Source organism: Bos taurus, chromosome 18, assembly GCF_002263795.3.
Source record: "Bos taurus isolate L1 Dominette 01449 registration number 42190680 breed Hereford chromosome 18, ARS-UCD2.0, whole genome shotgun sequence".
Lineage (NCBI taxonomy): Eukaryota > Metazoa > Chordata > Mammalia > Artiodactyla > Bovidae > Bos > Bos taurus.
In genome coordinates this window covers 15,454,680-15,481,726 of record NC_037345.1, presented here as the reverse complement: position 1 = coordinate 15,481,726, position 27,047 = coordinate 15,454,680, and the positions used below count along the sequence as shown (strand labels likewise).

The 27,047-nt window shown below is 42.4% G+C and overlaps 1 protein-coding gene and 1 long non-coding RNA gene across 2 annotated transcripts in view; one reads left to right on the top strand and one right to left on the bottom strand.

Moving 5' to 3' along the window:
• The window catches only part of NETO2 (neuropilin and tolloid like 2), an 84,957-nt gene extending 66,810 nt beyond the window's left edge, over positions 1-18,147 (top strand). Inside the window, exon 10 of the mRNA XM_010814607.4 lies at positions 17,732-18,147. The gene's annotated coding sequence lies outside the window, so the exon portion shown is untranslated. The remainder of the gene's footprint in view (positions 1-17,731) is intronic.
• Positions 1,012-24,562, bottom strand: LOC132342798 (uncharacterized). The gene is made up of 3 exons (XR_009491291.1): positions 24,496-24,562; positions 22,171-22,260; positions 1,012-1,287 (listed from the first exon to the last, which is right to left on the bottom strand). It is a non-coding gene; the product is annotated as an uncharacterized lncRNA (long non-coding RNA).
• Positions 24,563-27,047: the final 2,485 nt, after the last annotated feature.

The following is a 27,047-nucleotide window of genomic DNA, read 5'->3' as shown; positions in this document are numbered from 1 at the left end:
TGTTCATGATCAGAAGGAATCTTGAGATTTGGGTTTTTTTAAGATTCAAGAAAGATTATCTGCCCCAGTGTTATTGATGAGAATACTGAAGCCCAGAGAAAAGAAGGTAGTTCCCCGTGTCTCAGACCTCGATCAGCACCCTTTCCTTGCTCTCTGCTGTCTCCCTGCTTTTGCTTGCTGTACGTTTTAAAAGCCGCTCCAAACAGCAGCCCAGATGATTCTTGTAAGCTTGTCAGTTATTCTGGTTTAAAATGTAATTTATTCTACATTTTTTTCCAAAGCATTATATTTTACTTTTTTTTTCCTGTAATACTTTGTTATTCTTCAATTTTGTTGCCATGATTCCTTGGCACCTGCAAATTCTGGAAAACAATTACTCTTTATTCTTAATAAACAATGTTTGTTAACAATTTATAGCCTTGACACTAGACAGAAAGAGCTTTCACTGGTTTGCTTTTGTGATCTTTTCTGAATCTAAAGGAAACAGTGTACAATCTAGAAATTAAAACACGTGTGTGTGTGCGCTCTTTGTTGAGTTTGGAGAATGATTTGAGTTGTGAGCTAAATAATATGACAGGTTGATCTTGGATATCTTTTTTTAGCTTTCTGTAAAACCAGTTGTCCATGTTTTATATACCTCTACTAATAACAAACTCATAATTCTGAATGTGCTTTTTTTTAAAGCAGCTTTTACTTATATTTCTGTGATTGACGTAATGACTACAAAAGCCCGAGAAACTAATGACTGAGGTGCATGTTTAGTATGTGCTGTCTTGAGTATATTCTTCTGAGGCAATGATTTTTCTTTAAGAGGTGAACTTCCAGACCGTATAAGACTTCTTATATGGATTAATATAGTATTAACTTATTACTGGATTTGATACTTCACAGTAAAGAATTTGGTCCTTAAACTGGAAATAAAACTTGTTCTTTGATTCCTTACTTGCCTCAATTTCCAAAATCTCTAAAAGTGGCAAAGAATCCTAATTTCCTTCCCAGGAAAAGTTGGCATTTCCTATCCAGTCACGTCCAGACTAATCATAGTTATGATAAAAAATAAAATCATTATATTTTCAAGTGAATATTCAAGGGAAGAACGAAAAAAGACACATTTAGTCTTAGCTTGCCTGCAGGATCCAGGCTGCTGCCTCCAGTCACTGCAGTGACCGTGAGGTCTTTCGTAGTACAGTGGGCTGTCAGAACACGCTGTCTGTTGAGGGACAGGATGCGTCAGTAGTGGCCACAGCTTAGTGAGGATGGGGGTGTGGGTCTCATGAAAGGGGCACCCTGAGGAGAAAGCAAAGGAAGGCAAAACCTCTTGAGTTGTGCAGTCACACAGATCAAGGAGCCAAAGAAGAAGAAAAGAAGGGTAGTTATCACTGCAAATAGTCACAGAGCAATTTTAGTGTTATTTAGGATCAGGAAACAGCTTTTATCTAAAAGTTGTCTCACTCTCCAAGCTTTGTCATACTCTGTAACATCTGGTGCCTGCAGGTCACTGAGCTGGTACATTCCTTCTTGAAATATTTGGAGTATCTGCTGTTTGCTAGAAGGAATTTCCATCAAAAATCTCGATATTGAACCATGCTTTTCAAATCGTGTTCAATGCTTCCATTGATGACTTCATCTGGGATTTGTATTAAGCTTTGTATTAAGCCGTGTTTTGGAGAAGCGTTCACAGGTTTTGAACCCAAAAATAGTTTTGTCAGTCTGTTATGTGTCATGCCCCAAGGACAATTTAGCTCCGAAAATGTGCACAAGTACTCGCTGCAACTAACTCAAATGTATGGCCTCCGCCTTTCGCATTCATTGTCTGAAAGCAGCCTTGCATTCTCAATCAGTTTTTAATATTAAAAAAAACCTTGTGATAGGAGAAAAAACCTTCTAAGGTGGCTCCCATGGATCCTTGCTTCCCAGTATTCACAATCCTGTATCGTCCCCTCTCCTTGAACGGGAGCTGGAGCTAGTGACCTGCTTCTAATGAATAGAATATGGCAAAAGTGACATGTCTCTTCCGAGATTAGGTGACAGAAAGACTTTGTCTTCTGTCTTGCTTGCCTTCTATTTCTGTCATGCTTTCCTGCTCTGATGGAAGCCAGTTGCCATGTTCTGAGATGCTCTGTGGAGAGGTCCATGTGACAGGAAACCGGGGTTTCCTGGCAACAGCAGAGTCCCCCAGTCTAACCACATGCAAAGAACTGAATCCTGCCAGCAACATGTGATGGGTCAGGAAGGGGATCCTCCCCTCACTAGAGCCTTGAGATGACCACAGACAACACTTTGATTATAGCTTGTGTGGGACCTTGATCCACACCCAAATTACTCAGAAACCCGAGATAAATAAGTCTTGTATTAAGCTGCTAAACTTAGAGGTAATTTGTTACGCAGCCATAGATAATACGAAGCTGGAAAAGACAGTGGCGGTTCCCAATTTTCACTCCTGGGGTAAAAGTATTGATGAAATCTAGCATGATGTTTTATGTTTGTGTAAGAACTATCAGTGCAGTGGGCACATCTTAAACCTGGCATCATGGAATGAGGAGAGCTGGTCTTCCTCTTGCATGAGTACAAGTCAGCCATTTTAGCCTCCCAACCACCAGTAAAAAAACTTAGATCCATTCCCTCTCAAGTATGGCAGAAGATACTGCAATTTGATTCTGCATTTGAAATGTAAATAAAATTACATTAAACCCTAACTCTTGAAAATAGTGTCCCTTTTAAATCACTCATCAAGTCTCCTTTGAGTAAGGTGAATCTATCTTAAAATGAATAAAGGATAAAATTCTATTCAACGTCTATATAGTAGTCCAATAATTTAATCAAAATCTTTCATATTTCCAATCATATTCACACTCAGTTTCCTAGACTGCAGAGTTAGTATCATTAGCCCACTTGCAAATGTGATCCTTGGGAAAACTGACTAAGAAGAGCAGTGGAGCCCCACTTTGAAACTTTGAAAAAAAGTTGGAGGGGACTGCACTAAGAAATAAATCTTTCATGTCCAGAGCCACCCTACAACCCAAATTGAGAAATATAACCAAAACATTTCTATACAGAGATTTTTCTGTTGTGATGAAAAATAAACTGATTTCCTGGAAGAGAATACTCTTTTTTTTTTTTTTTTTTCCCACTCTGGTCAAAATGATGGAAAGGCCAGACCAACTCCACAAAGTTTTTTCTTTGTGAAATTGTTTTCACATCTGGCTGACAGCCAGCCACAGCTACCTGCTACAAAGATAAAATTGTATCTTTTATTGTATCTGTGTATAAATATTTCCTTTGAATTGGAAGCTGCTATTGCTGATTTTGTTTTGCCCAGTGGGTAGAATTATGTCCTAAATCCTTTTCTAATGTGAATGCGTCAGACCTTAGCCTCCAGAAATAGGGTAGTACCTGTTGCTTTGGAAGCTTGACGTTTTACCCTAATCTCTGCAAGAGAGGCACCAAATGAATCTAGTCTTCCCGTTTGCCGTTCTTAATTGCTAGATGGCAGACACTGACTAGGCTTGAAGTTGTATGGCTTTTTCTGCAGGATTGGGAAAAGGGCCTACCTTTCTGCTAGGAGCCTGTGGTTTAAAGTAATCTACCACACACACGCTGTCCAAAAACTCCCCTCTCCTGCTATAGCTCCCTCCTTTCGTGAGGATACAGTGTTTGGTTTTATCTTCCCATTACCCACACTCACAGATTTTTTGAGGAAATACTACAACACCAAACCAGGTTCTCTGAAGAAACTCCCAAAGTTTGTCCATGAAAATGAGGGAACTTCTCTGATTGGTACAGATCAGTGCTAGGCTGAGAGGTGTACAGAGCGACTGCCTTTATCAAAAGCCACGTCTTAAAGGATGTGCCAGGGAATGCTTCTATTATTTTATAAATATATAAATATATTTTTTAATATTTACATATATTTTACACATGTAAATATATATATAGTTTGTCATGCAACATGTATCATGTGTCAGCCATGTCACACAACATGTGGGGTCCTAGTTCCCCGACCAGTTGAACCCACACCTCCTACATTGGAGGCAGAGTCCCAACCACTGGACTGCCAGGAGTGTCCCAATACTTCTGTTTCAGGCTGACACTTTCACCTCTCCACCCTAGAAAAACAGCTCGTTTCTCTTCCTCTCATCAGATAGGCAAAGAAAGCGCTTGCATACTTTTTAATTACAGGCAGACATAAACCTACAATTCTAGAGTATTGATTTGTTGGACTGTAATCTACACACTGAACTGCATTTGGCAGCATGCCAGGTGTGTAAAGTTGGAATTTAATGACAACGTCTCAGTAGCAGCCCCAGAATTTTGTACAATACCACTGTCGAATACTAATGTAACGGTAGCCAGAAAACAAGTAGAGAAAAAAGCTGCTTTCTCAAGTTACCTTTTTTTCTCTTTCTTGGATATGGAGCAACTGAAAGCAATTAACTATTTCATGGAAACTTTGTCTCATAAAGAAACTTCAGTCAAAAGCAAACCGTGGTCATTGTTGCTATGTTCATGGAACTTTATCAATCAACCAAAGGCAAGTTCATTTTTGACACTTTAAAACATTAATCATACTGCCTACTTATGAAGTTTTTTCCTGAAGAAGTTATCAAGCAATTTTACCTTCTGAAAATAGAGATGTCAGAAGTATTGTGAATGACATCACCATGTGATCACATTTCTGGTTCTCATCATTTTCAAAATGGAGTTCCATTTCCTTTTAATTAGAAAGAAGAGTGATAAAATCTAATTTTGAAAAAATGACCTTTCTTATCCTGAAGAATGGGATTTCTCAAACTCAATACTGTTAACGTTTTGGGCCACATGATCCTTCATTGTAGGGGAACCACTCTGTGTGTTATAGGATGTTTAGCTGTGTCCCTGACCTAGGTTCCAATAACACCACCCCCATTTGTGACAATCAAAAGTGTCTCCAGGTATGCCCAAGTGTCCCCTGGAAAGAGGAGTCAAAATCAACACAGGTAAGAACCACTGCTATAAAGAGACTGAAGGGCTTTTAAAAAATAACTAAAAGCTGTTGAATTCTATGTTGAAGAAATACTTCACCTACTCAGCCATAAAAAAGAATTAAATTTTGCCATTTGCAATGATATGGATGAACCTATCAAACTCAATGGCACCCCACTCCAGTACTTTTGCCTAGAAAATCCCATGGACAGAGGAGCCTGGTAGGCTGCAGTCCATGGGGTCGCTAGAGTCGGACACGACTGAGCAACTTCACTTTCACTTTTCACTTTCCTGCATTGGAGAAGGAAATGGCAACCCACTCCAATGTTCTTGCCTGGAGAATCCCAGAGATGGGGGAGCCTGGTGGGCTGCCTTCTATGGGGTCACACAGAGTCGGACACGACTGAAGCGACTTAGCAGCAGCAGCAGCATCAAACTCATCATTGGTATGGAAGGTATGATGCTTAGTGAAATAAGCCAGAGAAAGACAAGTACTCTATCTTATCACCTATATGTGGAATCTAAAAAGTAAAAATATAACAGAAACACGCTCCCAGATACAGAGAACAAACTAGTGGTTTCCAGTGGAGAGAGGGATAGGGAAGGGGCGTGACAGGTAAGGGATAAAGAGGTACAAACTACTATGTATAAAGTAAGCTCCGAGGATATGTTGTACAGTGCAGGGAATATAGCCAATATTTTATAATAACTTTAAGTGGAGTACAAAATTTAAAACTTTGAATCACTTTGTTGTACATGTGAAAGTAATATTGTAAATCAACTATGTTTCAATTAAGAAAAAGAAATGTTTCAGACTTATGAAAAGAGGTGAAGAATAGTGAGCACCTACATGCCCAGAACACTGCTTAATGCCCTCCCGGTTTTATTTCCTTCCTTCCTACCTCATTCCCCAGAGGTGCTGAACTGGGTGTTTATGCATACTGTGTATGTATTATACATATACTATGTATATTATTAGTTAGAAGTTGCATACTCAGGGGACTCCCTGGTGGTCCTGTGGTTAGGACTCCACACCGCCAATGCAGGGGCTGCGGGTGTGATCCCTGGTTGGGAACTAAGATCCCACACGCTGCACAATGCAGCACAGCCAAAGAAAAATAAATAGAGGAAGCTTAGTTGCTCAGTCATGTCTGCCTCTTTGTGATCCCATGGACAGTAGCCCACCAGGCTCCTCTGTTTATGGGATTCTCCAGGCAAGAATACCGGAATGAGTAGCCATTTCCCATTCCATGGGAATCTTCCCAACCCAGGGATTAAACCTGGGTCTCCTTGCAATGCAGGCAAGTTCTTTACCATCTGAGCCCCCAGAGAAAGTGGTGAAATAAATAGCTAGGTAAATATTTAATAATAAATAAAAGCTTCCTGCTCTGGTCACTTCTTCAGTTCTTCATTGTCTTGTGAAGAATCTAATTAAAAACTTTTCTTTAAAAAGTTACATATTCTATTTCTCACTTTTGTGGTTAACATTCACACTTTCTCATGTGTATGTAAGTCTAAAATTATATTTCTGCTGTCTTTCTGAAAAGAACAAGAGTCTGCCTTATCTGCATCACTCCTTTTCCATGTTGCATGTTATTTTATTTCTGTGCTGTTCTTTATGTCTCAAAAAAATGGTCCATAGTGACCAATTTTTATAGTGAACAGACTTCTCTCCATGCCTCCTGATTCATTTGCTCTTCATATCTTCTTGCATCCCAGACCTTACCACTGGAATCACTTCCCTTCTGCTTTCCTTTTGAAGTTATTTACTGACACTCTGCCTAGTAATCTGTCCGATTTTTACTTTTCTAAAAGAAAAATCAACTTCTTCCTCATGATTTGTATAATTTATCCGGGTATAAAATTGATATTGACAGTAATTTTCTCTCTGTTTATTTTGTGAGTATCTGGCTTCCTTTCTAAATCTAAATTCCTTTATCTATCAGTATAACCTGTCTTTTGCCTCTTACGTGAAGTAAAGTGAAAGTCACTCAGTCGTGTCTGACTCTTTGCAACCTCATGGACTATACAAGTCCATGGAATTCTCCAGGCCAGAATACTGGAGTGGTGGCCTTTCCCTTCTCCAGGGGATCTTCCCAACCCAGGGATCAAACCCAGGTCTCCCGCATTGCAGGTGGATTCTTTACCAGCTGAACCAGAAGGGAAGCCCTTTCCCTCTTAACTAATTTTATAATATTCTCCAGTATTTTGCCATCACTGTGATGCATTATGTCTACATATGGATTCATTTTTGTATTATTTTTATAATATGTGGGCTTCTTGAATCTGAACATATATGTTTTTATCATTTATAGAAAATTCTTTGTCTCTTAATCTCTTAGTACTCCCAGTTCTTCATATTTTCCATGTGCTACATATTCTATTTAGCCATATCTATCTTCTGTTTAACTCATGGTAGTTGGTTTTCTTGGGTTCCAATGAGTCCTTAACTTGATTATATTGCTTATTTCTAGAAATTCTATTTAGTTTTTTTCTAAATAGACCTGCTCCTTTTATGGTATCTTTTTCTTTTCCTTTGTTTTTATTCTCTTTTCTCTTTTTAACAATTTCATACATATTTTATATTCTGTATTCCACAGTTCCACTACCTAAATTTCTTGAGGGTTCTTGTTGCCTCTGTTGACTAATGCAAATAGTAGTTGGTTTGCTTGGGTGATTGTTAATTTTCTTTTTATTGTCAGTGCATCTACGAAAAGGCATTGTATCTCTAGGAATTTGATGAAGGCTGGTGTGAGGTATATTTCCTCCAAAAAAGATTTGCATTTTGCTTCTCTGAGATACTCCCAGAGTACTTTCAACCAGGATAAATTTAGATTAATTTTGCATATTGGGATTTTCAAAAAAATTATAAAATTCTTTTTTACTAAAATATAATTTATATTCAATAAAAAGCATACGATTTGTGTCTAGTTGGGTGAGTTTTCATAAATATATGCACCCATATAGCCACCATTCCAGTCAATATATAAAACCTTTTTGTTAGGAATTTGCTGGTGGACCACTGGTTAAGACGTGGGCTTTCACTGCCAAGGGCTTCAGTTTGATCCCTGGTTGGGGAACTAAGATCCCACAAGCCACTCAGTGTGGCCAAAAATAAATAAAACCTTTGTTCTCATCCCAAAAGACTCCCTTGAGCCCTGTCTCCTAACCCCTACTAACACTGATTTACTTTCTGTCACCACAGTGTTGATTCATATTTCCTAGACTTTCATATAAATAGAATTATGTGTTAAGTATTCTTGTGTGTGTACATTTTTTTAATTCAAAATAATGTTATTCCCATTCATCTATGTTGTTATATATATCTTGCTGGTGCTGCTGCTAAGTTGCTTCAGTCGTGTCCGACTCTGTGCAACCCCATAGACAGCAGCCCACCAGGCTCCCCCATCCCTGGGATTCTCCAGGCAAGAACACTGGAGTCCTACCAGGGTCCTCCGTCCATGGGATTCTCCAGGCAAGAGTACTGGAGTGGGGTGCCATTGCCTTCTTGGTGAATACTTTTTATTACTTAGTAGTATTCCAGAGTTGACTATGCCCCAATTCATTTATTCTTTTTTTGATGAATGTATTGATTTCAATTTTTGGACCTTATGAAGAATGCCTCTGTATACATTCATGCACAAATCTTTCTGTGGATGTATATGTTTATATCTCGGTCAGTGTCAAAGGGAGTTTCCAGGATGACACTGGTTGGTAAAAAACAAAAAAACCTGCCTGCCAATGCAAGAGATGTAAGAGATGGGTTCGATCCCTGGGTCAGGAAGGTCCCCTGAAGGAGGAAATGGCAACCCACTCCAGTAGTCTTGCCTAGAGAATCCCATGGACAGAGCAGCCTGGCAGGTTGCTGTCCATAGGGTTGCAAAGAGTCGGACATGACTGAAGAAACAAACACAGTATCAAAGGATAGGATTGCTAGATCATATGTAAATTCACATTGAACATTTAAAGAAATTGGCAAACTGTTTTCCCAAAATTGCTGCACCATTTTACAACCTCACCAACAATATATGAGTGTTCCATCTGCTGTACATGCACATGAACACTATAATGATTAGCCATTTTAATTTTAACCATGCTAATGGGGATGATATCACACTGTTTTAATTGGTATCTCCCTAATGACAATTGATGTTTGCATCTTTACAAACACTTGCATATCTTCTTTAGTCAGCTTTTATATAAATATTTTGCCAATATTTTAATTAGATAGTTTTATTATATGTAATATATATGTATACACACAAACATACATATATCCCAAATATAAGTCCTAAGTCAGATGCATGTATTATAAAATTTTCTGGGTTTTATTCTTTTTTTCTATAAGTATTTTAAACAGAATAGTTCATATTCTGTGTTCATGGATCCCGTTATCTAAACTTTCAGTTGATTGCTGCTGCTCAATAGAAATGCAGTTGATTTTTGTGTACTAACTTTGTAACAATCTTGTAAAACTCATCCTAGTGGTATTTTATAGATTCCTCTTGATTTTTTATGTATACAAACATAACATCTGTGAGTAAAAGCAATTCTAGATCATGTCATTTTATCTTTTTCCTGCCTTATTACACTGGCTAGGACCATCAGTAAGATTGAAATAGAAATGGTGAGACTGGATATCCTGTTAATGGTTTTCATCTTAGGAAGAAAGCATTCAGTCTTTATCAGCATTTAATTTTATTTAGATATACATTTTTCATAGATGCCTTTTATCAAGTTGAGGAAATTCCTTTTATACCTAGTTTGCTATGAGATTTCACATACATAGGTGTTGAATTTTATTAAGTATTTTCTCAGCATCTATTGAGATGATCATGTTTCTCCTCTTTTTATATGATAAATGACATTGCTTGATTTTTCAAATGTTAAACCAACTTTGCATTCCTGGGACATGTTTACTTGGTTACAATATATTATACTTTGCACATACAGCTAGATTTAATTTCTAATACTTGTTAAGAAGTTTTTGCATCTGTATTTATGAGGAATGTTTGTTTTAAGCCTCATGATATGAGTTGGGAAGTAATTTACTTTCTTCTGCATGTTCTAATTACATGTTAGTGTAATTAGAATTAGTGTTGCTGCTGCTGCTGCTGCTTCTGCTGCTAAGTCGCTTCAGTCGTGTCCAACTCTGTGCGACTCCATAGACGGCAGCCCACGAGGCTCCGCCATCCCTGGGATTCTCCAGGCAAGAACACTGGAGTGGGTTGCCATTTCCTTCTCCAGTGCATGAAAGTGAAAAGTGAAAGTGAAGTCACTCAGTCGTGTCAGACTGGTATCGACCCCATGGACTGCAGCCCACCAGGCTCCTCCATCCATGGGATTTTCCAGGCAAGAGTACTACAGTGGAGTGCCATTGCCTTCTCCGGAATTAGTGTTATTCATCCTTAAATGTTTGATAGACTTCACTAGTGGAGCCATCCTGCCTGATGTTTTATTTGTTTAAGGATTTTTAATGGGAAATTTATTTTTTTAATTGAGATAAGGTTATTTAATTTCTTGTTTCTTCTTAAGTCAGCTCTAGAATTCAAGGAATTTAAGTACTTTATTTAGGTTGTTGATTTTTTGGCATAACATTTTCTTATTATTCTTTAAATATCTGTAGAATCTGCTGGGATGTCTCTTCCTTCCTTCTTGATAATAGTAATTTGCATCTTTTCTCCTTTGTTTTAATCAGTCCAGTTAAAGGTTTACAACTTTCTTCATGTTTACCAAGGCCCAGCCTTTGGTTTATTTTATTTTCTCTCTCATTTGTCCATTTTCTAATTTCATTGATTTCTATTTCTGTACTCTTGTTTTCTTCTTTCTATTTAATTTGGGTTTATTTTGTTATCTTTCTAGTTTCTTAAGGTGGAAGATTAGATCATTGATTTTAGACTTTTCTATTATTAGTGATGTTTCTACTACTGATTTCCAATTTAATTCTTCTGTGGTTAAAAAACACATCTTGTATGATCTCTGTCATTTTAATTTTTAAAAACTCACTTTATGGCCCAGCATAGGTCTCTTTTGGTAAACATTTCATGTGAAATTTAAAAGGATATATGTTCTGTAGTTGTGGGTATATTCTAAATCTTAAAAGCAATCAGAAAAAGAGGCTGATTATATATACACATATGTGTAATGGTCTAAACAAATAATTAGATGGTTATAATCTTCATTACATCATATCTATCGCTTTTCAGTCATTATTAAGATAGGTGTTTTGAAATCTCAAATTGTAACCTAAGACTTACCTATTGCCCCGTTCACTTCTGTCTGGTTTTGCTTCATGTATTTTGAAGTTCCCTTGTAAGTGTACTCATTTAAGATTGTCTTCTTGTTGAATTATTATAAAGCTCTCCACTTTGTGCCTGACAACATAACCACTGTTGTCCTCTACATTGTAACCCTGGCAGTGTAGACCATTTACATACAATGTAATTTTTTGTGGTTAAGTTTTAAATTACCATCTTGCTAATTTCCTGTGTGGCCCATCTGTCCCATATCCTCTTTATTATTTTTCTCTTTTTCTGATTTCAGTGGAAGTCAGAAATAGATTTAAGGGACTAGATCTGGTAGACAGAGTGCCTGATGAACTATCGACCGAGGTTCCTGACATTCTACAGAAGACAGGGATCAAGACCATCCCCAAGAAAAAGAAATGCAAAAAGGCAAAACAGCTGTCTGAGGAGGCCTTACAAATAGCTGTGAAAAGAGAAGCGAAAAGCAAGGAGAAAAGGCAAGATATACCTATTTGAATGCAGAGTTCCAAAGAATAGCAAGAAGAGAGAAAAAAGCCTTCCTCAGTGATCAGTGCAAAGAAATAGAGGAAAATAATAGAATGGGGAAGACTAGAGATCTCTTCAAGAAAATTAGAGATACCAAGGGAACATTTCATGCAAAGATGGGCTCAATAAGGACAGAAATGGTATGGACCTAACAGAAGCAGAAGATATTGAGAAGAGGTGGCAAGAATACACAGAAGAACTGTACAAAAAAGATCTTCATGACCCAGATAATCACGATGGTGTGATCACTCACCTAGAGCCAGGCATCCTGGAATGTGAAGTCAAGTGGGCCTTAGAAAGCATCACTACAAAAAAAGCTAGTGGAGGTGATGGAATTCCAGTTGAGCTATTTCAAACCCTAAAAGATGATGCCATGAAAGTGCTGCACTCAATATGTCAGCAAATTTGGAAAACTCAGCAGTGGCCACAGGACTGGAAAAGGTCAGTTTTCATTCCAATCCCAAAGAAAGGCAATGCCAAAGAATGCTCAAACTCCCACACAACTGCACTCATCTCACATGCTAGTAAAGTAATGCTCAAAATTCTCCAAGCCAGGATTCAGCAATACATGAACCATGAATTTCCAGATGTTCGAGCTGGTTTTAAAAAAGGCAGAGGAACCAGAGATCAAATTGCCAACATCTGCTGTATCATGGAAAAAGCAAGAGAGTTCCAGAAAAACATCTATTTCTGCTTTATTGACTATGCCAAAGCCTTTGACTGTGTGGATCACAATAAACTGTGGAAAATTCTGAAAGAGATGGGAATACCAGACCACCTGACCTGCCTCTTGAGAAACCTGTGTGCAGCTCCAGAAGCAACAGTTAGAACTGAACATGGAACAACAGACTGGTTCCAAATAGGAAAAGGAGTACGTCAAAGCTGTATATTGTCACCCTGCTTATTTAACTTCTGTACAGAGTACATCATGAGAAACGCTGGGTTGGAAGAAGCACAAGCTGGATTCAAGATTTCCAGAATTATCAATAACCTTAGATATGCAAATGACACCACCCTTATGGCAGAAAGTGAAGAAGAACTAAAGAGCCACTTGAAAGTGAAAGAGGAGAGTGAAAAAGTTGGCTTAAAGCTCAACATTCAGAAAACGAAGATCATGGCATCTGGTCCCATCACTTCATGGCAAATAGATGGGGAAACAGTGGAAACAGTGTCAGACTTTACTTTTTTAGGCTCCAAAATCACTGCAGATGGTGATTGCAGCCATGAATTAAAAGACACTTACTCCTTGGAAGGAAAGTTATGACCAACCTAGACAGCATATTAAAAAGCAGAGCCATTACTTTGTCAACAAAGGTCCGTCTAGACAAGGCTATGGTTTTTCCAGTGGTTATGTATGAATGTGAAAGTTGGACTAGAAAGAAAGCTGCTGCTGTTGCTGTTAAGTCGCTTCAGTCGTGTCCGACTCTGTGCGATTCCATAGATGGCAGCCCACCAGACTCCCCCATCCCTGGGATTCTCCAGGCAAGAACTCTGGAGTGGGTTGCCATTTCCTTCTCCAATGCATGAAAGTGAAAAGTGAAAGTGAAGTCACTCAGTTGTGTTCGACTCTTAGCAACCCCATGGACTGCAGCCCACCAGGCTCCTCCATCCATGGGATTTTCCAGGCAAGAGTACTGGAGTGGGGTGCCATTGCCTTCTCCGAAAGAAAGCTGAGCACCAAACAATTGATGCTTTTGAACTGTGGTGTTGGAGAAGACTCTTGAGAGTCAATTGGACTGCAAGGAGATCAGTCCTGGGTGTTCATTGGAAGGAATGATGCTAAAGCTGAAACTCCAATACTTTGGCCACCTGATGCGAAGAGCTGACTCATTTGAAAAGACCCTGATGCTGGGAGGGATTGAAGGCAGGAGAAGGGGACAACAGATGATGAGATGGTTGGATGGCATCACCGATTCAATGAACATGGGTTTGGGTGGACTCCGGTAGTTGGTGATGGACAGGGAGGCCTGGCGTGCTGCGGTTCATGGGGTCGCAAAGAGTCAGACATGACTGAGTGACTGAACTGAACTTATTTCTTTTGTTTTAGGTTTTTCCCCACCATTATTCCTTTTTTATCTTGACCCTGCCTGCCAATGCAAGAGATGTAAAAGATGCAGGTTCGATCCCTGGGTAGGGAAGATCCCCTGGAGGAGGACATGGCAACCCACTCCAGTATTCTTGCCTAGAGAATCCCATAGACAGGAGAGCCTGGTGGGCTACAGCCATAGGGTCGCAAAGAGTCGGACGCAACCAAAGTGACTTAACACACACACAATACCTTATTAGCTATTACAGCTTTGCCATTTTTTAATGGCTTGCTCTAAGGTTTACAATATACATTGTTAATTTATACAGTCTATCTTCAAATAATGTTATTTCATTTCAGACCTAATGTCAACCTGAAACCAGAAGCATTTATTTCCCCATTTCATCTTGTCTACTGTTATTATTATACATTTTATCTCAGTAAGGCCCACAATACATTATTATTACTTCAGCTTAATCAATCATGTTTTTAAAATTTTTTTCAGAAAGGGAAATCTCTTGTATTTACCCACATATTTGCTATCTCCTACACTCTTTCTTCCTTTTTAAAGATCCAAATGTCTGTCTAATATCATTTTTCATCTGCCTGAAGAATTTCCTATGCCATTCATACTACATCTTGTAGCATTTACTTGTCTAAAAATCAGTATTTTGGAAAATAAGTTTGCTGGCTATGTAATAATTCTAAGTTGACTGATTCTCCTTGTCTTTTAGCATTTTAAAGATGGATTATTATTGTCTTCTGGCTTGTATTGTTTCTGACAGGAAGTCTGTGGTCATTCAGTATTTCTGTATATAATGAGCCTCTTTTTTCTGACTACTTTTAAGATTTTTCTACTTTTCACTTTATCTGCATTCTGGTGGAGTCCACAACCTCTGCTGACCCTGTGGATCTCTAGAGAGGCCCAGCAAAGCATCAGTTGGAAGTCTTGGTTACTTTTGTGTTTAAATATGACTAACTGACTTGGTCTGTAGTAAACTTGTCACAGTATCATTTACATTTGCAAATGCCAATAAATCAAGCCAAAAGGCTGGGCACTGCACATTATTGTTTATCTATGTGAATATTCAAAAAACCTACTTCCCTATATTAAAGAAACACAGAATCTGACAGTTATTAAAGTAGTAAACACACATTTTATTAGGAACTGTTACAATAGAGGAAAAGAGACTTCAGTGTAGAACTGGGCTCAACTCCAAATACAGCATGATATAGTGGTGATTTGTAACTATGGAGCAGGTTGAGGCTCAGTGGATGAAAAATTACTAAAACATCAAGGAGAAGGCCTAGTTAAACAGACTTAAACAGGATTCTTTGTGAGGGCAGGGTAAGGTGATAAGACATCATCTGGAAAATGGTGCAGATGTGAGGAATTTGATCAGAGATTGAGAGTGATCAGATATCAAGGATGGAAGGTTTTCTCTAAACTAGCTCAGAATGATTCTTGTGACAAGCAGGTGATGCAGACCTGACAAGGACAGATGCCAAATTGGGGCCTAGAGATCTTAGAGGAGACTGAATAAAATTTAGTCAAGGAGGGAACCTCTGTCATTAACAATAGCAAATACACATCTCAAGTATACACAGAACTTTTTCCAGAATAGACCACTTACTAGGCCACAAAACAACTCTTAACCAATTAAAGAGGCTTGAAATCATGCAAACAATCTTTTCTAATGACAATACAATGAAACTAAAAATCAATAGCTGGAAAATCTACAGAAATGTACAGATTAAACAACACACTGTTAAACAACCAAAGGGTCAAAGAAGAAATCACAAGAAAAATTATAAAATGTCTAGAGACAAACGAAAATGAGAGTACAACCTACCAAAACGTATGAGATGCAACGGAAGCAGTGCTAAGAGGGAAGTTTATAGCCATAAAAGCTTACATTGAAAAGGATCTCAGATCAACTACCTAACTTTACACCTCAAGAAGCTAGAAAAAGAAGAACAAACTAAACCCAAAGGTAGCAAAGAGAAAATAATAATAAAGATTAGAGCAAAGGTAAATGAAATAGAGGGTAGGAAAAAAATCTTTTATTTCTTCTTACAAATTTTGTGAAACTAAAAACCTTAAATTGGTCACCCTCTCTCAGCCTTTCTGTCCTAGAAAATTCACACCACAAGTATATTCTTTGCAGCTCTGTTTGCTCAACTTGATGATGAAATACTAGACAAACCCCAGAATCTATTAAACTGCCCTTGAACCCCTTACTCCTTGTTTTTAATGTGACGTTCATAGGACACACTGTTCTTTTCTACTAGTACTGTACTGAGAACTCAAATAAAAGGGCACATGTAAGAAATAACAAATCCCAGATTTATCAGCACTGAAAGGAATTAAGCCAGAAGGCTTCTTGTAGTGCTCTGGGCAGTTTTTGGAAGGAGGAGGAGAAGGACAACCTGATCAGAAGGTAGGCAGACTTTCCCAACAATAGGAAGACTTGGATCACAGAGGGATTCCTGAAGCTGGCAATGAACAAGGAGCCTGCTTTGTGTTTGAGTAACTGTGGGCAGCCCTCTTCTTGTAGCTCCTCCAGGCAGGAAGGACTGCACAAGCCTCCTTGGAAGGTCTCACTCACCCAGGCATGTTTTTTAAAAAATTCTGTGATGATAAAGGGAGTAGAATGTGGGTGCCACATTATTAATTCTGATTGCTCAGAATATGCTTATATACTTTCATACACATCCAGAATCTAGGATCTCACACCATCACACCTTTTCATAGTGCTGAGCTGGAGATGAAAGGGAATAGAGCAAGTGCCAAGGAAGCCAGAAGAGATGAAAGGATTCGTTTCTTCAAATAACTCCAAACACTTGAGAGACTCAAATTCTGCTTGATGGAGTGAATGCTGCAGATCACATCAGCAATCAATAAGACAGAGTGTATCTCCAGAGAGCTTTGAATAGGAAAACAATGAGCCCTAGCCCCTCAAAGTTGGGGTTTCTTTGATCTTGGTCATTATGTTGGGAGTGCTACCCCACTGGGGAGACTGTTCCTTCTCAACCAACAGAATGGGCAAAGTTTTACAATTGATCACACAACCACCTTCACACCTTTACAAAGAAAGCAATTGTATTAGTCAGGACTCTGACTTGGATATAACACAGCCTGATATAAATCAGTTAAGTAAAAAATGGAAATTTATATGACTCACATGGATGGGAAGAATATAGGAAAACGTGCATAATACAGAAGTTCTGCAGGAACCCGGGCTTCAGAGGCAGCAACCTGGGACCTGACACTTCCGTCTCTACACACAGCTGCTTCCCAGTGTTAATCTCATTCTCTCTTCCTGTAAGCAGGCTTCCTGCATATGGCAAGTACATGCTTACATTCTCTCAGCACCTTTGTTTCAAAGGTAAAAATGTCCCAGGAAGGAATGTCACGGGCTGATTATTGTACCACTTCCTGAAGCCAGTGGGTCAGCATATTCTAATGGGCTCGGTCTTGGTCACTTGCCTGCCTCGTGGTGTACATGGACACCCTCACCTGGAGTAGGAGGAGACTTTCCTAAAGGAAAAGGGTGTGTGGGTGCTTTTACTGGGAGAGCAGAGCAGACATGCTGAGTGGCTGTGGTACAACATGATGCTCTATCTGCTCTTAGGTGCTTTTTGTCTTTTATCTTCCCCACACTTCCCACACAAATGGCATTAAATAATGTCCTGGATGCTTCATTTACTACTTAGGGCATGCGGTTGGTAAAAAAAATTATTCCCAAGACAAATGGATGGTAACCCAGAAGCCCAGAATTGAGATGAGAAGTTGCCTAAGGAAATTCAGGGAAAGGGTTGAGAGAGAGGCATGGAAAAAGCATAAGATCAGGGCAAACTTTAGTATTTATTGAGCACTTACTAAGATTTATTAAGTGCTTACTCTGTTATAAACTTTACTCTGTCTTTTCTTCACACCTCTATTTCACAGGTGATATAACTGAAGCTTAAAGAGGTTAATCAACATTCAGAGGCCACACAGCTCCTACCTGACTGTGTAAGGACTTCCAGAGCCCATTCTCTCAATCAGTTTTCCACATTGCCTCTCAGGTGAACTAGATGTCAAAAAGACTGGAGGTTAAGCAACGAATGGGTGGGTTATTGGAGTGGGTGCTTTTTACTTTCATATATTTTCTAGATTTCTTTTCATGAGTGTATATTACTTCCATAATTAAAAGCACCTTGTGCAGAAAACAGTGGCACTTGGGCTATGGCTGTGAATCTGCTCTGAACTCACTTCCAAACCCTGACAAACTTTCTTTCCCTAGCTCTGGGCCTCAGTCCTAGATCATATCTGTGGCTGCTGACAGCTCAGATTTCCTGGGATCTTTGTCTGACCTCCACTCCCAGGCTTCCCTGGTGGCTCAGATGGTAAAGAATCTGCCTGCAATTCAGGAGACTCACGTTTGATCCCTGGGTCGGGAAGAGTCCCTGGTGAAGGAAAGGGCAATCTACTCCAGTATTGCCTGGAGAATCCCATGGACTGAAAAGCCTGGTGGGCTACAGTCCATGGGGTTGCAAAGAGTCAGGTACAACTGAGAAACTAACACTTCCCAGGCAAGCAAGGGGACCAGTTTCTGGAACTAAGTTAGGTGAAAAGACTGGATCCATGGATGCAGAATCCAAAACAGAAAGGAACCAGATCAGATGGTCCAGGAAGCCAACAAGTTCCAGGCACAGAGTCCAAGGCATGGGACGAGGACAACCACCTGGGGTCAAGGAAGGGCTGACAGAGACCAGGTGAGACAGCGCAGCTGAGGAGAGGCTCCCACTCAACCAAGCTGAGGCAGAGAGTGTGAGCATCATGGACACTGCCCTGCCTCCATCTGCACCCTTTCCTCTGGGGAACAACCCCTTGCCAGGGCACAGTGTCAATAGGGCCTGTCCCTCCTGAGCAGAGTGTTAGAAGGACCGAGGACAGATGAAGCGCATGCTTGCTCATGGGGACACGTCACTGTTTCTGATGTCACAGCCCCAGAGCTGTGCTCCTTCCCATCTGACCCAAAGACTGCTCCTTCCACTTTTCCCTCAGTTTGCTTAAGTTCGCCAAAGTCAGTCTCTCTTGCTTGTAACCAAAGAACCCTAATAGATACAACTCTGTTTGAATAATATAATTTTGCTCTGACAAATTAATAATCACTTAGTCCCACTGAGTGCCACGATCTGTGCTGAGCACTGCCACACGTGCAGTCGCTTCAGTCTTGTCTGACTCTTTGAGACCCTATGCACTGTAGCCTGTCAGGCTCCCCTGTCCATGGGATTCTCCAGGCAAGAATACGAGTGGGTTACCATGCCCTCCTCCAGGGGATCTTCCCTACCAGGGATTGAACCCACGTCTCTTAAGTCTTCTGCATTGGCAGGCGGGTTCTTTACCACTAGCACCACCTGGGAAGCCCCAACACCCTTCTACTGAGGCCCAAGCCAGAGCCCATGATCCCACAGGACCTCGTGTGTCCTCGTGGTGTTCCCTTGAATGTGAAACAGCCACATTCGGGTGTCAGTTAGTGACAGCTTACGGTGAGTGGTGCTGCAGGATTCGTGGTCGCTGAAGATGCAACTCCAGAACCAAAGACAGTTTCAGTCACTCAGAGCTTTGTGTAGATTTTTATTTAAAGTGAAAATGAGAGAAAAAGCTCTGACATAGATATCAGAAGGGGACAGGAGAGCACCTGCCTCACTAGTTTAAGCGGGGCCTGTATACTTCTCAACTGGCTGCTGAGAATAGATAAAAAGAATACCTCAAGGTTGTAAGAGTTCCAGCAGAACTTTCCCAAGGCATGCATCCTAAGATAACTTTGGCACAAGATTAGCCAGGGAGAACAGTTCCGGCAACGTCCCTCGGCTAGATATACTGTTGCCGTGTAATCAGGGATCTGAGGCTTGAGAAACAGGTTCCCAGTCAAGATTTGTTACAATTATAATCATTAACACAGAGCCCAAGAAAAGCATTTCCATGAGTAAGACATTGTGCTGTGTGATTATTAGTTCTGCGACCTAAAGAAAGGCCAGTTCTTGGACAAAATACATTGTTGCACAAGGCTTAAAGGAAAGCATGAGCGAACATGTTCCCCTCCTTAAAGGGGCCTAAGCTTTCACTCAGGATGTCCCAAGACAGCTGGAGATAGGACTGTGGGCCCGGCAGAGGAGACACTTCCTGGGGCGGTGCCTTAAGGTGTTAGAGAAGTTCAGCTGAGTCTTGAAGAAAGCTTCATCCCAGCACCTAGCAAACAAGATGGAGGTGGGAAAATTTTGCCGACTGATTGATGATTGCTCCCAGGGCTGGCCCACAAAAACAGAAATTTCTCCTCACCTGAGCCAGCCAGTCTCCAAGCAGCCCTGGCCAAAGAAAGGGGTGAGGTGCCCAGACTGAGAGGGTGGAACTCAAGCTTGAGAGGCCGCCCCAGCACTGGAACTCAATTTAGGCGTCCACCTCCACCCCTTCCTCTGGCCTGATTTTAACCTCCATTAGCCAATTTGTCTCCCGTTTCCACCTCTCTTCCCTCAGACTTTTCTCCTTATGCAGATGCTGATCCTGCCTCCTCCTGACTCCCTGGCAGAGACACCCAGCCCTAGGCCCTCCCCGAGTCCTTTCCTTAAGGGTGGTGCCAGCTCACCTGAGCCCGCCAGGTGGGCCTTGGGCCACAAAGAGGGGAGTTCTGAGGAAGTCAGTCTTCCACAGGGAACATTTAAATATAATCTTCCCTTAAAACGTGTCTTACTGAGAAAACTGGTTCAGACTGAAAGTAATGTGACCAAATGGAAAAAACTTTTTTAAAAAACAAAGGTTACAAAAATATCAGAACTGATAGTTGCACAATGACACTCAAGAGGGGTGGGAAATTCAATTTTAGATGTAACTCAAAGTAATACTCACAGGTTTCCCCCCATGCCAGCACAGCACTGGAAAGTGAAAATGTCACATGGCTGGTGGCCATAAACAGACTCTGGGTGCCCTGAACCAACAGCCAGCCCAGCATATCCACCAGCAGGTCAGCCCCATCTGGTGCCCAGTGGTCGTCTCCCATCAAATGATCCCATTTTTTTAAGCCAGTATCATTTCAGTCTGAGGCTGAAACAGCCAGTGGAGGAAGGGACACTATTGAGATTTTAATCTCACTCACTGGGGGTAAGGAGGAGTTGGCCCCCTTCTCCAAGGCACTGCCCTCTTGGACCAGAGGGAGGCTCACCTTTATCTCTACCATAGGCCTTTATGAATTATCTTAATAATCATTCATTACATAAGCAAAACGTGAGTTTTAGCAAATGAAAATGTTGACAAGCAAAAGTGAAGACTACACATGTCCAACCACTCTGAGATTACCACTCTAGCTCTTTAGTGTGTAGCCTTCCAGATTTTTTTCCATGTACGGAAAAACTACAACAAACCTAGACAGCATATTAAAAAGTGGAGACATTACTTTGCCGACAAAGGTCTGTCTAGTCAAAACTATGGTTTTTCCAGTAGTCATGTATGGATGTGAGAGTTGAACCATAAAGAAGCCTGAGCACCGAAGGATTGATGCTTTTGAACTGTGGTGTTGGAGAAGACTCTGGAGAGTTCCTTGTACTAAAAGAAGATCAAACCAGTCCATCCTAAAGGAAATCAATCCTGAATATCCATTGAAAGAATTGATGCTGAAGCTGAAGCTCCAATCCTTTGGCCACCTAATGCGAAGAGCTGACTGACTAGAAGACCCTGACGCTGGGAAAGATTGAAGGTGGGGGGAGAAGGGGACGACAGGACAAGATCATTAGATGGCATCACCCATTCAATGGACATGAGTTTGAGTAGGCTCCGGGAGATGGTGAAGGACAGGGAAGCCTGGCATGCCACAGTCCATGGGGTCGCAAAGAGTCGGACACGAGTGAGCAACTGAACAAAAACAACAGCAGATTTGTACATGAATTGTTTTTACCGAAGTGAAGTCACATTTCACGTTGATTCTTTCTCTCAACTTTTGTTTTGAAAAACTTTCAAACCTTCAGTAACTTGAAGAACTAATATAACAAGGATCTGTAAGAATTTCATCTAGAGTCATAAGTTGGCACCATTTTGCTACATTTGTTTTGTCTCTGTCTCCCATACCGATATCCAGATGTAGATAATGTATGCCTCTGTATACAGATATCTAGTTAGTGAGATCTATATAGATAAATATAGCAATGCAGATATATAAATACATGTTAACCATATGGAGTAAGTTGCACACAGCACAACCCTTCCCCCCTAAATACCTTAGCATTTCTCCTAAGAACAAGGATAGTCACCTACACCACTGCCATACAATTACCACACTCACAAAATTTAACACTAATATAATACTATTAACTAATATATAGCCCATAGTTCCCTAATCACCCAATACTGACCTTTATAGTTAGTCACAGGTTGAGTTCTTTAGAAACCATACATATCGAGATGGAGTTTGGGGCACAAGATGCTTATCAGGCATCTTACACCTGTGAAAGGGAGCAGGCGGAAGCAGGATCAGGCAGAGGAAGAAGTTGAACTTCACAGTCCTGGCAAAGCCTCTTTCTACTCTACGGGGAAACTCTGGAAGGAGAACTGCCCAACAGCGTGTCCTGTATGGAGCCAGTCACTCCACAGGGCTGCCCTGGGAAGGGCCTGGCCTGGGGGCAGGAAGCTCTCTCGATGGAGCAGCTCTAGGTGCCAGCTGCTGGCCACCCTCTGTGGTTGGGGAGCACGCCTCCTGATCTCCTGGAGATGGACCTGTGATTCCCTAAAGTCTGGATCCAGTCAAAGGTCACTTATTGCACTAACTTGTCACGTCTCTTGTGTCCTTCACTGTAACACTTCCTCCACTATTTTTGTCCTTTAGGATATTAACACTCTGAATGGCCCAGTCAGTTGTGTTGTAGAATGTCCTTCAATCTGGATTTGCCTGCTACAGAGTTTCCCAACCTCCTTTGTTCAGCCAGCAGTCTCCTTTTCATTTTAATAAATTTCATGTCGTGTAACAGCCAAACTGATCAGCCTATTCATCCAACTGGTATCCAATCCTGGACCACAAACTGCATCTGGTAGTAACGGTCCTTAGGTCTCTTTCCATCTAGCACAGTAGTCTTTTCATGTGAGTAAACCTCGCGGAGAGACCAGACTGCATGGCCTGCAGACCCCGTCCTCTGAGCTGTCTGACTGCTTCCGTGTGGGTGCTCTACCCTCTGACTTCCAGTGATCAACCCATTGGGCTATCATAGGTGGTGATGTGGACTTTGTGAAATACATATTATTAATACCTGATCAACGTGCACTCTGAATCTTGAACCAGGGGTCTCTCACCAAGCTGCCAGTGCTCACCGTCCCCTCTCCTGTTTTTACAGCTCCCTGTCCTCTTTCAGTATTTACAGACACTGATGTGCCCAGTCACACCCAAGCTCCCAGTAGGGAGCAGCAGAGTAGGTGTCAGGGAGGAGGGCAGCCGTGTTCCCACCCTGAGTCTGTCCTCACCGTTGTGTGTGACTCAGGTAACACCCCTGACCTCTCCTCTCATGGAACACACAAATACTCCTTGCCCAGATTAAGCCAACTTTCAGAGAAGGTCACACACCAGCCTGCTCCTGCCACCCCTGCCCAGCTTGCCCTCCCTTCAGTGACTGGCAGGCCTGAGCTCAAACGGCAGGAACAGAAAAAAGGCTTCAGACCCCCAAGGCTGAGCTCCAGGAGCCTCAGCTGGAACCTGCCACCGGCAGACTGACTTGCAGTCAGGCCAGGCCACCTTAGATTAGAAGAGGCCCCTCCAAGTTCAGAGGAAGCAACCCGCACACGCCAAGGATCCCACACAGACCAGGTGTGAAATGACTGAGAGGAAGCCGCAGTGTCGAGCTCTGGGGCCCAGGGGAAGTCCATTCCTCTCTCTCCCCAGAGTTTTAGGGGGTGGGGAGACTTGAAATGAGGAGCTACTGAAGTCTCATAACCGGGATTCCCGTGGTTAAATAGTGTGAATATTTTCCCTGGTGGAACAGCCCTTTGCAGGTTTGCCGACCAGAGGCCCTGTGGCCTGGTCAGATCTTTTCGTTTAGCCAGTAGCGGGTTGCTGCTTCCATGGGAGCATTATTGCCATGTACCTCCTCTCCCGTGGGCCACAAACACCACCACTCTCTATTGTCTCAGTTCAGTCCTGTGCTCAAGTTCACTCCCTGCCCAGTCCCTGGAGGAACTGAGATTGCAATCCCGGAGGCAGGCGCTGCTCATTTTAACATGTCCTCCAGGCAGCAGGTGCTGGCCCCAGGCTGAGAATGGAGACTCCGGCCCCCAGAAGGGGACTGCTGCTCAGGACTGCAGCCTGAGTGCCCTCAGCTGTCTGCACCACCTGTGGTCTCATTCCTGGAGATTCATCCTTGAGGTTAAGTGCTGATTCCCTCAAGAATGGAGGAGACCTATTTCCTCACTAACAGTGTGGTATAAATTGGTTCATCAAATATCAGGAGAGAAAAAGGAAGGACACTGGCATCTATTAAGAGTTTGCTCTGTGCCAGGTACTGGGTATACCATCCCAGTTAGCTTCCCTGACACTGTAAGATAGATGTTATCACACTGTACAAACTGGAAAACCAAGACAAATTCGCTTCCCCTGAATTGCACAGACAGTAAAAACACAGCCAGTTTTGAACTCTGATCTACATGAGAAGCTGTGCTCCTTCCTCTCCCCATACCATGCCGCCCTGAGCACCTACCGTGTGCTGGACACAGAGCGAGACACAGCCTCTGTCCTCAGCCAGTTCCCAGCCTGGCAAGAGGAGTGTTAGCTTGTGAGTGTGGCCTGCACTCTGCCCTTTCTCCTTCACCCGAAACTCAAGCCAAGGTTTTTCAAAGACTGGCAGCTACCATTGGCAGGACATGAGGTGATTTTAGGTGAAACATAACATGAACTATTTTGTTTCAGAAGCTACATATTCAGTATAAAAATATAGGTACTTCATAAATACATGTTTTCCAGACATTGCTGCAGATGAGGCCCCAGGGGTTGGCCCTGTGAGGTCCATGTAAGGCCAGAGACAGGAGAGGAAATTGCTGCTTGTAAATCAGTGGGACACTGTGCTCCTTCCGGACAGCGGGTCCTCACCATCTCCTCCAGGCACCTGCCCCTCCCGAGGTTGCTGAAAACAAGACTTCCTCTTCAAGTCCAGGACCCCTGCGGCTCACTGCGGGCCACACCTGGTGACCTCTCTCCCGGACCTGTTCCCCAGCCTGTTTCAGCTCAGGGAGTTGGTTTGGGAGGGCAGCCAGGTCTCTTGGGCACTGCTTCAGACCCAGCACAGCCAAGGGGGGAGTGACAGTGCAGGAAGGACTCGCCACTGCCCTTTGCCCAGCTTAGAAGGAGTCACTGAGAATTTACCACTCCCAGTCCTGGGACCCTAGTCATCAAACATGTGTGCACACACATGCATGCAACACGCATGCACACACATGCACATATGCACTCCAGCTCTGCCATCATCACTCTTTAGCAACCACAATACAACTAGGACAGCATTCTGGGAATTCAAGACTCCTTAGAAAGGGAAATAGCTATAAATGATTGAGAGCAGTTCTCTTGATAAGAACTCATCAGGAGGCAGAGATGTCAGTTAATTAAAAGAATAAATTGGGGTCTTCTCTGGGCCAGGGCATCACCACCAAGCCAAACCAGTGCCCCACAAACTGTGTGATTCCCAGAGCCCTTTGCAGACACTTCCTTTCCGGAAGGAAGGGAGAGCTGTGCTCCCATTGCCAGGGTTAAGGAGAGGAGAGAATAAAAGAGACAGTCAGAAGGACAGAAAGACAAGGCAGAGAGAGATGCTTCTTAAAAATTCAGCTCAGAGGAGAGGCCATGTAATCAGACTAAGAAGAGCTGACATTTCTCAAGCACTTGCCTTACAGCCCCCAGGTCCTGTTCTAAGCCCTGTAGCCATATTATCTCATGTAACCTTCACAACCACCCTGTGGGTTGGTTCTGGTATTTTCCATTCTCTATTTTACAAACAAAGTAACTGAGACTCAGATGGGATAAATTATTTGCCACAGGTCCTACTGGTGAGAAGTAGAGGGAAGGTCTACTTTCTGTGGAGACTTTGGAAACTAAAAAGGGCCTAACCATGTTGTTTTGTTTGAAATTGCAGCATTAAAAAGCCCCATTCTTTAAGACCAAACTCGTCAAAAATATCTTACTAAATTACAAACAAGAAGGCTGAGTGCCGAAGAATTGATGCTTTTGAACTGTGGTGTTAGAGAAGACTCTTGAGAGTCCCTTGGACTGCAAGGAGATTCAACCAGTCCATTCTGAAGGAGATCGGTCCTGGGTGTTCTTTGGAAGGACTGATGCTGAAGCTGAAACTCCAATACTTTGGCCACCTCATGCGAAGAGTTGACTCATTGGAAAAGACTCTGATGCTGGGAGGGATTGGGGGCAGGAGGAGAAGGGGACAACAGAGGATGAGACGGCTGGATGGCATCACTGACTCGATGGACATGAGTCTGAGTGAACTCCGGGAGTTGGTGATGGACAGGGAGGCCTGGCGTGCTGCGATTCATGGGGTCGCAAAGAGTCGGACACGACTGAGCAGCTGATCTGATCTGAACCCCATTTTCAGTGCTGAAGACCTCCAGGCTGAGTCTGTAGGACTGAGTTGGAGCACAAAAGCAGAGACACCATGTGATCTTGGGGCTTCACATGGCCTAAGAAGAGCAGTCTGTACCCTGGGGTACACCAGGGAGGGCTGCAGGGCTCCCAAAGGGAAGGCGAGCCAAAGGCCCCCACACCCCAGGATGCCACAGCTGTGGCCCCACCAATGTCCCAGTGGTGTGTTAGGAGTCTCCCCGCTAGGCCCATCACAGCTTCCACTGGCCACCTGCATCTCTGCAAGCAGTATGCCTGCCGGGAGCAGGGAGGGTGCAGGGAGAGACCCTGTCTGTGAGCTCCGTTCCTCCCAACTGCAGGAAGGCAGGGACCGCTGTTTGTTTCCGCAGCCAAGGGTGGGGGAGGGGCACCGGCACGGTGCGGCATGGAGCGGGGCGTGGTGCGCTGTGGGGGAAAGCCAGGAGGACGGTCGCTTTTGGAGACAAACTACGAAATGAGCTCAGAGTAAAGCAGAACCATGCATTGTCACCCAAGGGAGACGCACCCTCAGTCCACAAGACCAACCCTGAGTACTAATAACATGTCTAAAGACAGACTGTCTCTGTCACAGCAGGGTGGCCAGCTCTGAAAGCATAGGAAAAGGGAGTCACCGACAGACCAGCCTCTCCT